The following is a 16,411-nucleotide window of genomic DNA, read 5'->3' as shown; positions in this document are numbered from 1 at the left end:
ATTATTTTCAAATATTACTTTGGAGTTTGGAAGGGTGCTTGACACACATAGAGTCAAAGCGACGATTGGAAAAGTCAAACTACGATTGCGCGTGGTAAAGCTTTAGACAATGAAGGGGGGAGAAGTAAATATGGAAATGGTTGATATTGAAGAGTTGACCTTTTAGGAAGGCAAAAGACACAAGGGATCCTTTCTCTTTTGTGTTTCTTGCATCCACTATTTGGATCCTATTTATTGTCTTCTTATGGCATATGGAATGTTCATCGTTCTATATAATGGAAATTACTATATTATCCTTAACAACACAAATTTTGTAACCAATAAATTTGTTGTAGTGGATTAGTACTCCAACACGCCTTTGATAGTATACATGTCACGACCAAATAGTTTGCCCAACTATACACAAGTACCAAATGTTCGATATTTGAGGGTTGACGATTTTGTTTTTATCATAGTCGATCATGTGAAAACTATAATGTGTAGTTGTTGTGATAACCCATAAACCACCTTCACACATCATCACCATTAATTCCCAACCCTCTACAAAACCCTATTAATCTACAAGAACCTAAAAAGACACCAAACAAACCATCTTCAACCACCATCAAAACTCAAAAGCCAACCACATTATTTCACCCTCAATGCCGCCACTCCGCCGTGCCACCACCACTATCTGTGTGTTTCCGACCAGTCGACCACCAGCACATATAAATATGTAGCATACGATGACGTCTTTGAAAAGGAGAGATGAGGAAACAATTGTGAGTGGGAGACTGAGTGAGCATGTGGAAATGAGGGTCCAAAAAATATTGGTATTTTACTCGTTCTTTCTCGTTGTCAATGCAATACTCATTGGTACCCCTCCACGAATGGCCGCCCATATTTTCTTTTCACACCATCCCTTTAAAAATAATTCCTAAATTGAAATGTTTTACATTACAAGTTACAACAACCATTTATGTTGATGTTTTATAAGTATTTCATTTAGAACTATTAAAATGTTTAAAGTTTTTTTATAATTATTCTTAAAAAGTATTAATACTTTACTAGAAGCCTATGAGGGTGACAGATGTGGTTGTCTTCGCTCCATATTGTGTGATTTATCGATATTCTTAATTTTATAATCTAAATTAAATGAAGTGTATACGTCGTCATTGAGCATCACCACCAACGAGTGTCACTACAACAAAGAAAATGTAAATTTTTATTATCCACAAAGCAAAAAAAAAAAAATTAACGTTCATATTCTAACATAATACTTTTTTCTATGGATCATCACCTTCTTATATATCCATCAACAAAAAAATATAATTAGATTATAAATCTTTTACCTGTGCTCACTTTGCAATTGTTTATCTAAGAAGTTAGTCATCTATCTTACCAATTATATAAATTATTAATATCAAATCACATACTAGAAATAAATAATTAAATCAATAAATCAACTTTCATTAATTTCATATAAATTTTTTAGTATCTATCAAAACTAACCATCAATTTATAAAAACAATTTTAGATGTATATAATAATAACATAGTTTAAATGGGTATTCATTTTAGGTAGTGTAAATCTTACGTAAAAAGAGAGACTTTATTTCCATTCATCTTAAGACTAGATTTTTGTATAATTTTGTGAATGAAAAGTCATTATGATTGGTTTGATAATCAACCATTAAATACAATAAGTAAACGAATTTTAAAGCATACCGCTATTTTGCTTAAAAATATACATATATATAGTCCAAAATAAGTATTAGTATTTGTATTGTCTTTGTTGTACATTGATAACTAAGTTTTATTAATCAAAATGAATATATTTAAAAAAATAAAAAAAAAACATGGACAAAATATTATTTCATCTGATCAATATCTAACCATATGTAAACATGTTACAAAAGTTTTTACATAATGAAATTCATTTATTTAAAAAGGATTGTGAAGTAAAACAAAAGTTCTTTTCCATATTTAGAGATGATGGAAAATCTACATGATTTAAAGTCGAATACAACATGTCTTTGATGGAGGCGGTCAATAACGACTAACAAGTTCTATGAAAGATCGAGTGAGTTGTTTTTTTTTTTTATTCCGACGTTGTTTTAAAGAGTTTTTGAAGATTAGTTTGTATCATAATAGATGCATTTTTATTACTATAAAAATATATTATATGATTTTCTATCATATTAAGATTAAAATATGTGTTGATAGCATGGTTAGGGAATGATTAGAACAAATAATAAACACTTTTTCTTTCCGCCCTTATCCTTGCTTTACCATATTTGGTATATCAAAGATAAGATACAAACCACTAAAATCATCTTTAAAAACAGTAAACTATATCATATAATATAAACATTCCACGTCAAACATCACAGTTCACGTGAGAGGTCAATCGTGGAACAATAACAATATTTTGGAGGCTAAAAGACGTACCTCATTACATCATACGTTTATCAGAGGTAACATGCAGGTATTATAAACATCGTCACGTCTCTTTCTTCGCTATAGTTATCGGCCCTATGGTTCTCAGAGGTGGCTTAGGGACTTGTATTGTAAACACTGTCCCATCCTGTTGTTATGAGAGGTAGTTTGCTGACTTGCAGACTTGTAATGTAAATACTTGATTTGCAAAAATATTTTTCTTAAAAAATATATGTTTAATTAATTTTATTATTATATTAAGTTTTGATTTATTTTTGGAACAATTTTAATGAATCATTATGAAAATGATATCTTTGGTATTTTTTGGAATTTGTTTTACAAAAGATATTTTTTATATTATTTAATGATTTATTTTAATAGTTTATCAAAAAAAAACATATAAAAGTACTTAGAGAGTTGACTTGTAGTTGGTATTGAAGTTTTGAAATGGTTCCACTGCTCCTATTACCAAAGAGGGCTTTCTCAACATTCTAGAGAATGACAAATCATTAATCATTGGTTTCATAGACTTGGAAATCCTCACTAAAATTTAAGTTTTTTGGGTTGCCATAGGAAAATTGACTTTTGTTGATCAACGACTCCTTGAGTGAACGTCATGCCCCACAACTAATAATTATATCACAAACGATTCAAGCATAAATATAAAATATAAATACAAAAAATATACATAAAAATTAGTAAACTTTCCAATGTGAAACTCCACACCAAATTGGCAAATTCATCCTAATGCCCATCTTATGAAGAGTAATTAAAGAACAATAATAATATTTTCAAATGCCCGATTTAAATTTTGGAACTCCTTTGTAAAATTTTATATCTAAATAAATTGACTCTCATCAATTTTTTCTATTTACTGGCAAATCTAATTTATTTTTAACCTCACACACCTAATTTCACCTATGTCTACTATATGAATCAAGTCCTTGAAAAAGCCATTCAACTTACTCTCATTTTCAAAACCATTTATTCAACAAAATGTTAAGGGATATTTAGATAGTTGCCTTGTGGTCCTTTTATTTAAAGATAGCAAAAATAGAGATACACATGCACTCGAAAAGGATTCATCCTTTGTCGTTTTAAATCTAATTGTATTTGCGTTTTGCACCACTCCTTAGTCCGCACAAATATATATACATTCACATGTCATGACATCATCATCACATCAATATTATGAAAGATTGAGAATGATCAATCTATGTTCTCGTTAAACTGTATCAAAAATCATAAAGTGAGAGAGGTTGACTCATATATTTATGTTTTCCTATAAGTTATTAAACCAAACCCAAAATTTTATAAGTTATTCACTAAGTTATTAGACTGAATTGACTAAATAACTTTTTTTAATCAGGAAATAAATTTAAAACAATGTATGTATGATACAATAAGCCAATAAGGTGTAGTTTGGTTTCAAGAAGGTATGATGGAGTTGAGAGATGGGTTGGACCGACTTTTTCTTTTCTTGTTTTTGGTCTTCATTGTATTGATGACAAAGGTCATGTACAATATTGTCAAAGCATGGTGTCAGTTTTAAATTGTTTAATTTTCCCTTCGTGCATAGTTTCAATATTATTTTAGAATACAATATATTTTATGTAATTATAAATAATATGAATATCTTTTCCTTAATCTCCAAAATAAATGTACAAATATATTTTTGTGTGATATAAAAATAAACGTAAGAGCTGTCAGTTAGACTAATATTTAATCCAAAATTACTTTTTTCATAGTAATACAAAAGTATGAAAAGAAATCGACTTTAATAGGTAGACTCTCCGGTTTTATATTTATTCAGGAAATTTTTCTATATTTATTTGTAAGGTTTTAATTTTATGCCTTTATTTATAAACCAATAAAAAAATTGAATTAAAAAAAAAAAGCAATCGTATTTTGGCCGGTTTAATTACCTATTTTTATTTTTTCTTAAGAAAAATTCTAATCCGACTATCTGACCTTTACGGTTCAATAAGTTACCATTAATAAATCATATAATTTTCCAATCCAATTTTACCATATTAATCTGACTAGTTGTGAGACCCGTATGTTATACGGGTTGGATAAAATAAAAAAAATTAAATATGAAAGTTTAAACAAAAATTTATTTAAATTTGAAATTTAAAATTTGAATTTAAAAGAAACATATTAAATATTGTAATTTATTGGTTATTTTCAATTAAGTCGATTATTAATTAAGGTGTAAATATAATGTGTTAATTAAAAAAGATAAAAAAAAATGAGAAAATGACAAATGTAAAAAAACATTTATTCAAAAATACCATAAAATGACAAGTGTCAAAACTAATGAGAAATTGACATGTGACAAAAAAAACTTTAATTTATTAAGAAGGGTTTCGACTACTATAACATTTTGTTAAGAGCCATATTTTTTTTTTTCTAAATTTTATCAAGCTTCAACCTCTGCAAGTAAAATGAGGATAAAAAGGATATTTGGCATAAAATAAGTGTTTGTTTGTTTTTCTAACAAAACATGCACAACACTTCATATCTAGCATTCGTTGTTTTTTTTTTTTTTTTTTTTTTATTTTATTATTATTTTTTTTTTTTTTAACTTCCAACTTAAAACTGATGTGTACGTTGCACGCACGGTGAAGATTGGACCATCTTCTTCAAACTTCTTTCTCACTTTAATTTAAGTTGTATTATTCAACATTGAATTGCTTTTTTTTTCAACAACATATTTACGATTTTAATAATACTATGAATGATATTATAAATAATTTAAGTATATTTTACATAATTTCAAAACCGGTTGATAAATTTCATATAAATATTCTTTTGTGTTACATTGTCTATAACTAATATTAATAAATTACAAAGTTAATCATTAAAATTATCATATCTATTAAAGTTAGCCGAAAAAATAGTCATCGTCTTGGAAAATTTAACAAAAAGAACATGTTTGCTAAATTAATAATTTTATTATTGTTATTTAACAATCATTATGTTTAATTATTTTATATAAACGTTTTTAAAAATTATATCATCACAATGACTTTTATATTCAATTTATATATGATTAAAACTAAATAAAATTTTGATTTAGAAACATTAACGAAGGAATATTTTTAGTCGAATTTTATTTTGGTATCACATTTAAAAGTCAATGATTGAAAATTATAAATTCAAATAAGAAACATTTTAATCGGTTTTATTCAATGTGATATGGATAAATAGTGTCAGTAAAGTGACTTCTATATTTGTTGAAAATACATGACATATCTTATATATTAAACAACAATTTGGTTAACAACCACAAAATTAAATATAATTTAAATGAATTTGTTATTGTAAGACTAATTTGGTTGTGTTAATTTTATTTCAGTGTTGTAAGATTAGAATTATTAAAATTTATGTGTCAAAAAACTATTTTAAGTTTGTAAAATCCGTTTATTTAAATTTTAGTTTATTGTAGCAGTTTGCAGATGTTAAAAAACAAATACACTTTTATTACAGGTTGCAGCCGTTTAGTCCAATTCTTCTGCTACAGAGTGTTACATGTGTGGTCCGCAAATTTCGGACGTTTTCGCTTCGAAAAATCAAACAACACCTAAAAAGTGAAACCAACATAAAATGATAATAAGAACAACTAATCACGTAAAGGAATTATGAAATAGACAATTTGATCCTATGAACCAATATTTTTGTTCAAGTCATATTCTTGTTATTTAAAGGCATCGTAAATAAAACTAGTTTAACCTTAAAGAGTACTTTCATATGTATTTATAAACATGTAATTAAAAAGAAACAATATTGAATACAAGTTTTAACACAAAATATAAAAACATGTACAAATGCATAATACTCGTAGACATGGTCTAATTTAATTGTTATTGATGACCACTCTAGCTAAACATGTAGATGTGGGTTGACATATAAGATCATATCTAAGCATCGTTGATATAATTGACTATAATTTTTCATCACACTTTTTACATGCCATAAGACATTTAACACAAGTCAAAAGTTACCTAAGCTTCATGTACTCGCTTGTTTGGCAAAAATGTTTCTAAAATCTCAATAAAGACGAAACATATTCTTTTATAATACAAGAAGAAGAGAGAGTTATTTATTAACAAGTTTAATAAATTCATCCATCACTGGTTAGTATATGTTTATACTAATCGGTGGGTAAAATGGTCTACAAGGCTCAAATTACTCATTTATATCACCCACTTAATTCGACATTTAATGATTCCACATAACTCTCATCTAACATCGATATAACTTCCATCTAATACGAACCTTACTCAGACGTTATGATTTCATCCAACTCTTACCTATCACCATTTCACATATTTATATAAACATGTTAAAAAAATAAATTGATTCACACCAAAACTTCACTGCATCATCTAATCTACTAATTTACTCAAAACCTTAAACTTTTTCCTTTAATTTGAAATGTATTTTGATCGATCGAAAATCATCCATCAACTTAAACTTCTCGTAGGCTCCATAACCACTCCAATAGCCCAAATGTTGGAAGTTGCTCGATGACATGAATGTCACTATATTGCCCTGCAAATAAGATGTTAAAAACCTTAGTAAGGAGGTAAAAAGAAATCAAAGAGGAAGAATGATGGTTAACCAATGCAAGTGGAGATTTAATAATTCAACATCAAATTTATATGGTGTTCAGAAGAATGTTCTTGTAAACATGCATAGATTGATGGGGAAAATCAAAATTTGCATATTCATTCTATTATCAATTTTTTTCGTCCCTTTTATTCATCTATTTAATATAGTTTATTTCATTTTGGATGTTTTTCATAAAAAATCATGTTAGTTACTAAAACAACCTTATTTTCATGTTTTATAGTTATTTCATGTGACCTGGAGGTGGAAACGTGCATTGGGAGGTGTCGGGAAGCATGGGTGAAGATATCAGGGTGATTAGATGCGAAATGAAAAGTTAGAAAATAACAATTGCACCTGGAAGCAGAGAGGAACATGGGCCGTTTTGGAAGTACACTCAAAAAATGGAGACTAGTCTTGTTTGACCAAGAAGGAGCCATTGACCATGCGGAACACGGGTCGTGTCATTTTAGCCTATATTGACACGGACCGTGTTGGTCTATTTCTACAAGTTTGAGCATTGTACTTTGGAAGAAATCACAAGGGTGTCACATCATTTTCTACACGATATGTGCCATGTTGATTTACCTTATTTCAATATGGGCTATGTTCGGCCCAATAACTGCCTTTTGGCAGTTTTTCCTTTTTACTTTATCTCAGGATTTTAGGACATTGGACAAAAAGACCTTATTTCATAGCACTTGGAGAATGGCACTTTCGAATATTATTACAAGGTTTTGATTGTAATCATTCAGATACATTTTGACATTAGATTTATAGGTGTCGTTGCGGATTATTTGACCTCTTTTTGAATTTATAGATCATTCTAGCCATGTATGGCTAGAACCTTAGTTTCTCCAACTTCATGCCTTGACTTTTTAGTTGTGATTTCAATTATATGACTTGATGTTTGATTTCAATTTCTATCTAGTGCTTTTGATATTGTTTTAATCGAATGTTTGATTTTAATTGTAATCTTTATTAGCCATTTGAATTAGGGCTAGGTCATTCAAGTTATCTAATTGCAAAATCTGTAATTGTTTTATGAGTTAGACTAAGTAACAAACACTAAACTGATTTCTATTGAATGAATTTAGTGTAAATCGTATCCACACATTCTTAAACTCCCGAGCTTGTAAGGAGTATTGAGTGTTGTTGGGAACACTCACATTAAACTTAATGTAATCTCTCAATCTAATCCCAAGAGCTTGTTTAGGTTAGGTTAATGAGGTTAGGGTTAATCAAATAGCTCATTTTGGTTAATTCATGTCGTGAATGGAAAATGTTAGAGCTTGTTAACACTTTCAAATACTAACTTAGGTAGAATTGAGTTAAATATCATGTTGTCTTTGAATCACATTGCTAAATTGTCGTACATAGAGTTGGAGTCTTTTATAAATTCTAATTAATTAATCGTCTACTTGTTTCTTTATTCATTTACTTGAATTATTGCATACCCCCCCCCCCCCCCCTCTTTATTTTTGGTGACCAAAATACCTTATGCAAAAAAGTAAAGACTTTAGCAACGTGTCTCTGTGGATCGACTCTATTTATTATGTACTACATTTTAGTGTAATATAGTAGTGTCTTTTAAAATATATTATACCCTATCGTTTGTTAGGTTTGACAACCTAAGGATTCTATTTAGGCATTCATTCTCTAAGTACATAATTAAGTTTCGAAACTGATCATGTTGTTAATATAATAAATTACACAACAAATAAAAAAGAATGCATAAAGAATTAAAAAATATATTATATCTATTTATTAATATAAACAAATCTTTGCAGCGAAATGATTAGTTGGTGCTCGAAAGCTTTCCTAAAACCCTCGGGAAAGCTCCCTTTATATATATATATATATATATATATATATATATATATATATATATATATATATATATATATATATATATATATATATATATATATATATATTAACCCTAAAATATAACACCATGGTGGCGATATTTGAATTTTGAAGCAAAGCCTAAAATGACCAAAATATCTTCAAAATATAGTCGTTAGAAGGGTATATTGGTAAAACATAAAAAATTCAAAAATAAATATGAAAAAGGCTTTTATCCACTTAAGATGAAGAAGATACAAGAAACTGTGAAAAATTCTAAAAAGAAAATAGTAAAAAAAAGAAAACTATAAGAGCTAGTTTTGTGAAGCAATTTTATCCAACCTGGTTTTGTTCGAAATAGACTAAAGAGAGTGGACAAAAGATACTGAAACTCATATTTCTATTTGAAAAAACAAATAGACTAAAGAGAGTGAGCAAAGACCACTCTAAACTCATGTTTCTATTTGAAAAAACCTATCCGAAATAGACTAAAAAGAGTGGGCAAAGACCACTGAAAACCCATATTTTCTATTTGAAAAAAAATTGTCCGAAATAGACTAAAGAAAGTGGTCAAAGAGCACTAAAAACTCATATTTCTATTTGAAAAACCTGCCCGACTAAAGCATCGGTATGACCGTTCCATGCTTGGCCGAAAATTTGGGTTTTGTATGCACCTCTAGTCTAACCTTTGTTACAAGATAACTATGACCCCTTTCAAATAAAAATTACATAAATCAAGATGCTCCTCTTTATTTCCCAAGTATCTTATGTGCTCCAATGCATTGAGCATTATAAGTCGTTTTATTAAAAAGATAAGAGTATTATGTTATATGATTTTCTTTACAAAATTTTGAACATAACCTGTTTTGACCTGAACTTTTCCAATGAGACTACTTCGTGTTTGCAGTCTTCTCTTATTGATATTATTATTAAATATATTTTTGAAAGGTTTACAAGTACGCTTAAATTACTATTTTTTAAAATTTTGATATATTAATTATATTAATAATCTAATACACTTATTGAAAACGATATAATATTTTATGAAATTAGGTATTTAGTTTATTTATTTGATATTAAAAATAGTATAAACAATACAAATAAAAAAGATTCAGATAACCCTAAAAGTAGATATTTTTCTTGTATTTAATAAAGAGCAGTTTGAGATTTGCATGGACTTATTAGGGATATTACATATGTAAAGGAAGGTTATCAACCTAATTTTGTAATTACTCGCTCCAATTAATTAAATACAAAATATGTCAATATAAAAGATAACAAATGATACAAACTATGTCAAACATAATAAAACATTAAATCTAAGTTTTAAAGTAATCCCTATGTTCTAGAAGATTTTTTGTGTAACATCTTATTTTAGTGATACTTTCATTTTATTTATTTGTTTTTATAATTTATTTTAGCATATTGTAGTTTATTTTTAATTAGTCTCCATGCATATTTTTCTTTTTTATTATTTTATATCTACATCGGGTACATTCTAGTTTTTTAAGTTTTATTGCACATATTTAGATAAATGGAATCGAGCTTGAAGGGAGATTCGGAAGACAAACGAAATTCGAGCGGATGATCGGGATTATTGGGGCTTATCAAAGAGAGTTAGATCGAAGATTTGTGTCATGAAAGCTTACTTTGAAGATTATATGGAAGATACTTGAGCTTGGTGGATTAAAAAGACGGGATTTATGGGCTAAGAAATTGATGCGTCTTTGAATAAATTTTGGGTTATGAACTCTTGGGCTTAGATTTATGTGTTTTAGGCTCCTTGGTATGTGCACTTGGACCTTTTGGATCAATCAACAAAGTCAAAGCAAAAGGAAAAAATGGACCAAAAAGGAAAGGGGGACAACAAAAGCTTTCTCGATTAGCACACCTCACGAGGCTACTTGAGATTTTGCACTGCATGTCACGAGGCCACGTGGCTCCTACAGGGGCAATTTTGGGTTTTCGACTTTTATAGTTATTTGAAGGTATCTTGGTGGGAGATTTTGGGGAATTCTTGGATCAGATTTTGAAGCATTTTCCATGGAGATTTTTAGCTCTTGAAGGTGTGAAGAACTTGAAGAAATCATCACATATTCATCTAGATTCTTATTGAATGTTTGGTATTTCTAAACTCTTTCTATTTTGTTTAAGCCTAGTCATGTTGGGCTACGTTCATTTTGGTTAATGTTGGTTTAATCCATGTATGATTAACTATTTTGAAGATTGTTTATGAACTTATGCTTGCAGTTTATGGAAGTATTTTCTAGTTAAACAGTTAAACATCATTTTATGTTTGTTTATCTTTAATCATGAGTTTAGATAAATGAATGTTTAATTAGTTGGCTAATTTCTTAGTTAAGTAATAGATCTTTAAATTAGCAAGCAACAAATGGTTTATGTGTTTGTTTTCATTTCAAGAAGACCATGGAAATATTTCCTCCACAATGGTAATGTAAGCATTTGATTACCTTGTGGACTTGGTGACTCTTAAAACTTAATGCTAATTGATTTTCACAAAATTACATGCTTGAGTAACTTTGTGACTTTGATTAACCATTTTTACAACAAAGAAGAATTGAGGTGATTTGTGCTTATAAATTGCTATAGCCAAGTTAAATGAAATCACAGGTATTGCACCATAAAATCTAATGATAAACTAACTAATTGTCCATGTAGGGAATACCAATATCAATAATCTGTCTCTTCTTGATTTGAATCATCATCTTTACTTCTTTACTTACAATTTCCATATCTTAGTGTAATTTTAGTTTCTTTAAAAACATTAAAAGACCAACCCCGTCCCCCCATTTTACTTTTATTTTTATTTTACAAGTCTTTTAGAAAGAGGTTTACATTTAGTAACAAACTGAACCAATCTCCGTGGATTCGGCCCCTTTACCACTATACACTATTTTAGTGTACAAGATTTAAGGGCATTTATTTTGTTGGCCACGACAACCACCAAATTTTGGCACCGTTGTCGGGGATTGGTTTATTTTTAATCAATTTGTTTCTCTATGCCCAGATCTCATCGTACATGTACTTTAGTCTACAATCCAAAAATTGAAAAAGAAGCAAGGTGTTTGCAAAAAGAAAGGAGAATAGAACATGGTAAAAATTTAAACCCTAACATGGACCCGGAGGTTGAAACCACTTCCTCTAGCGATACTGAAACCGAAGTAGAACCCGATTCTAGCCCCGAACCTCGCCAAGAAATTCCGAAACACCAACCCTATAACAAAATCCACCCATCATAAACCAAATTCCAATTGCGGAAGGAGAAGAACCAACCGAGAGAACCTTGAGATAAACGATGGAAACCAATGTCACCCAAACCCCAATCGGTATCAACTATCCCGTTTTGGAAGGAGGCTCGAAATTGACGTCAAGCCTAGTTCATCACCTTCCAACTTTTCATGGATTGGATAATGAAGAGCCCCATAATCACTTAAAGATGTTCCACATCATTTGTACTAGCATAAAGCCACAAGGGTCAACCGATGACCAAATCAAATTAAGGGTATTCCCCTTTTCCTTGGTCGATAGAGCAAAATATTGGCTATTTATCTTCCATCGGGGTCTATCAACTCATAGACCAACATGACAAGAGCTTTCCTTGATAAGTTTTATCCTGCCTCTAGAGTCTCAAGTCTTAGAAATGAGATTTGTGGAATCTGCCAAGTTCAAAATGAGACTTTCCATGATTATTGGGAGAGATTCAATAGTTTGTGCTTGAGTTGCCCACAACCCCGAATTCCGGAACAACTCCTCATTCAACACTTTTATGAGGGGTTGTTATCAATGGAAAGAAGACTAGTTGATGCTTCAAATGGTGGAGATGTATTTAGCAAAACTCCTCAACAAACAAGACAACTCTTTAACACCATAGCCACTAATTCTCAACACTTTCCCCCCACCAATAAATGAAGAGGGACATGCATCAAAAAGTTAATGAAGTAGTGACATCAAGCCTCAAGTCCAAACTTAAATATTTAACATACGTTGTTCAAAAGCTAGCCATGGTACAAACTCCACAAGTGATGGTTTGTGGAATATATGTAACAACGGGACATTCCACAAATATGTGTCCCATTCTTCAAGAGGATATGGAACTTGTAAATGCCACGGGAGAATTTCAAAACTACCACAACAAGCCATTTGGTTACCAAAATGCATAAAATTCTAGTTGGAAACCAAATCCGAATATGAGCTATAACCCAAGACCATTGCCTCAAAATGCATTGGTTAGACCTTCTTACCCACCACAACCACCCCATTACCAACATCCACAACCCCAATATCAATCTGAACCACACCCTTCACATCATCACCAACAACCTCCTCAATACCAACCAGGTAGCTCCGAAATGTCTATTGAAGGCATTATCAAGTCTATTGCCATTAGTACCCAACAACTCTACAAAGAGACAAGAACTAGTGTGTTCTAACCTTGAAGTACAAGTAGGAGATATAGTTATATCTTTAAGCAATTTTGAGTCACGTGGCAAACTACATTCTTAAACCGAAAAGAACCCAAATGTCAATGTGGTGACCTTGAGAAGTGGTAAACAAACCAGAGAGAGTGACTCAAGGAAGAAGTCAAGGGAAGATGAGGAAGAAATAGAGATCACTCCCATTGAAGATCCTATTGTCAAGAATGATTCACAAACCAGAGTTTCAAAGAAGATTACCCCTCTAGTCACTCCAATAGCCACTCAACCACCATTTCCCTCTCGACTTGCAACTTCAAAGAAGAATGTGGAGGAGAAGGAAATCTTGGACACCTTCCAAAAGGTGGAGGTAAACATTCCATTACTTAATGCAATCAAACAAATCCCTAGATATGAAAAACATAACTTTGCACCAACAAAAGAAAATTGAAAGGGAATGAAAAGATTTCAATGAACGAAAATACATTCGCGGTTTACAAAGAAAACTCTTACCTAAATGCAAAGACCCCGAAATGTTTATGGTTCCTTGAAATATAGGGGATGTTACCTTTAGTAGTGTCATGCTTAATCTTGGTGCTTCTAGTAATTTCATGCCCTATTTGATATACGAATCGTTAAATGTTGATCCTTTAAACAAAACGGGTGTCATAATTTCACTTGCAGATAAATCAAGTGTTTGTCCTAGGGGTGTCTTGGAAGATGTTTTGGTAGAAGTGAATCAATTGGTCTTCCCGATGGATTTCTATGTGATTGATTTAGAGGAACAATTTTCCTCCAAATCGGCTCTAATCTTACTTGGAAGATCGTTTTTGAAAACGGTTAGGACAAAGATTGATGTATATGCGGGTAATTTAACAATGGAATTTGATGGTGAAACAATAAGCTTTAATGTTTATGATGCTATAAGATATCCTAGTGATGTCTCATCTTTATACTTTGTTGATGTTGTTGAACCACTAACCCAAGAGTTGTTTGAGTTGACAAATGGTGACATGTTGATGATTCTAAGCAAAGGGTTTGATTGTGGGAAGCTAGCCAAGAAATTGAAGCTCTATTCTCTAGACCTGGAGGTTGAAAAGTTGGTTAATGATTTGGAGGTCAAGAAAACTACACAATTAGATGTCAAGAAAATTGAGTTGCCTCAAATTCACTCGAAGTTGCCACCTTCCATTATTCAACCACCAGGGTTAGAGCTAAAGGTTTTACCTCAATACTTGAAGTACGCATACATAGAAAAGAACGAGACTCTTCCGGTTATCATTTCTACTCACTCAACCGAATTTGAAGAAGAGAAACTCCTTAAAGTGTTGAAGGAACACAAAGAAGACATGGGTTGGATGATTATGAATATCAAAGGATTGAGCCCCTCTACTTGTATGCATAGGATTTTAATGGAAGTTGAATGCAAACCAAGTCGGGATGCACAAAGAAGATTGAATCCGCCCATGATGGAAGTCGTAAAGAAATAGATACTTAAGACTCTTGATGCGAAGATGATCTATTCAATCTCAGATATCAAGTGGGCGAGCCCGGTGTAAGTGGTACCAAAGAAGATGGGAATCACGGTGGTCAAGAACAAAAAAATTGTTATGGTCCCCACCCATGTGCAAAACGGGTGGAGAGTATGTATTCACTACCGAAAACTTAATGCAAGTACGAGAAAAGACCATTTCCCATTACCTTTCATTGATCAAATGTTAGAAAGGTTGGCAGGGAAATCTCATTATTGTTTTCTAGACAGGTATTTTGGTTTTCAACAAATCCCAGTGGCACCGAAGACCAAGAAAATACAACCTTTACATGTTCATTTGGCACTTTTGCATACCAGAGAATGCCATTTGGATTGTGTAATGCCCTATATACTTTCCAACGTTGCATGGTTACTATTTTCTCGGAATACGTCGAAAACATAATTGAAGTTTTTATGGATGATTTTATGTTATACAAAAACTCGTTTCAAGAGTGTTTGACCAACCTCACTGTTAGGCATGTCAAACCCAACAAATGAAGGGGTACAAAATGACTCCAAAAAATTGTTACTTTGCACTAAAAATGTAATACAAGGTAAGCACGGTCAATCCATAGAGACATGAAACAAGTGCTTATACCTTTTTGCGTAAGGTACAAATATGGTCGCAAAAATGTTGGGGTTTGTATGTAATGATTTAAATAAGAGACTAAAGCAATAAGTAAATGATGGTTAAATAAAACAAATTCAAGATTTGTAAAGACTCCGTCCTCGTTTGTTTTTCTACAGAAGTACTTTTTGAGCACTTTTCCCTTCTGGCGGGTAGACATTTTTCAAGTGCACGTCTTCTTCCGCAATCATGGAAAAAGACAAAAGACATTTAACCACTTCCAAAACAAACAACACCTCCAACTCTATGCAAGAATGTGATTCCATGGATGAAATGATATTTGTCCAATTTTATATAAGTTGGTACATGGTAGTGTTAACAAGCTCTAACACTTCCCATTCACCACATTGTCAAATTCAAAAAAAGCTCTTTGAAAATAACCTAAACTTTTAATTTAAGTCCAAACAAGCTCTTAGATATAAATCAAAAGGTTGCAATGAGATTTATGTGAATGTTCCCAACAACATTCAATACTCCTCACAAGCTCGGGAGCTTAAGAATGTGTGAATATGATTTACACTAGATTTATTCTAAGGAATTTAGTTTAGTGTTTGTTACTTGTTCTATTTCACAAAACAATTACGAATTTTGCAAAATAGATAACTTGGAAAATTTAACCTTAATTCAAATGGCCAATAAGAACTAAAATTAAAATCAACCATCCGATTGAAATGTAATCAAATTCAATACATAGAAACTAGAAACAAACATCAAATCACATGATTGAAATCACAACTAAAAGTCAAATCATAAACGTGGTTAATCTAGGGTTCTAGCCACACATGACTAGAACAAAATCATAAATCTAGAAAAGGAAATTAAAGTTCTTACAAAATGAAATCCAAATGTTTCCAAGCATTATTCAACTCCAAAATCCTCAAAAAAATCGCCCAGAAAGCTCCTAAAATCTATAGACCCCAAAAATGAAATCGGTTGCACA

The sequence above is a fragment of the Lactuca serriola genome, chromosome 7, assembly GCF_051521515.1.
Source record: "Lactuca serriola cultivar US96UC23 chromosome 7, Lser_US96UC23_V15, whole genome shotgun sequence".
Lineage (NCBI taxonomy): Eukaryota > Viridiplantae > Streptophyta > Magnoliopsida > Asterales > Asteraceae > Lactuca > Lactuca serriola.
This window is presented reverse-complemented; position numbering follows the sequence as displayed.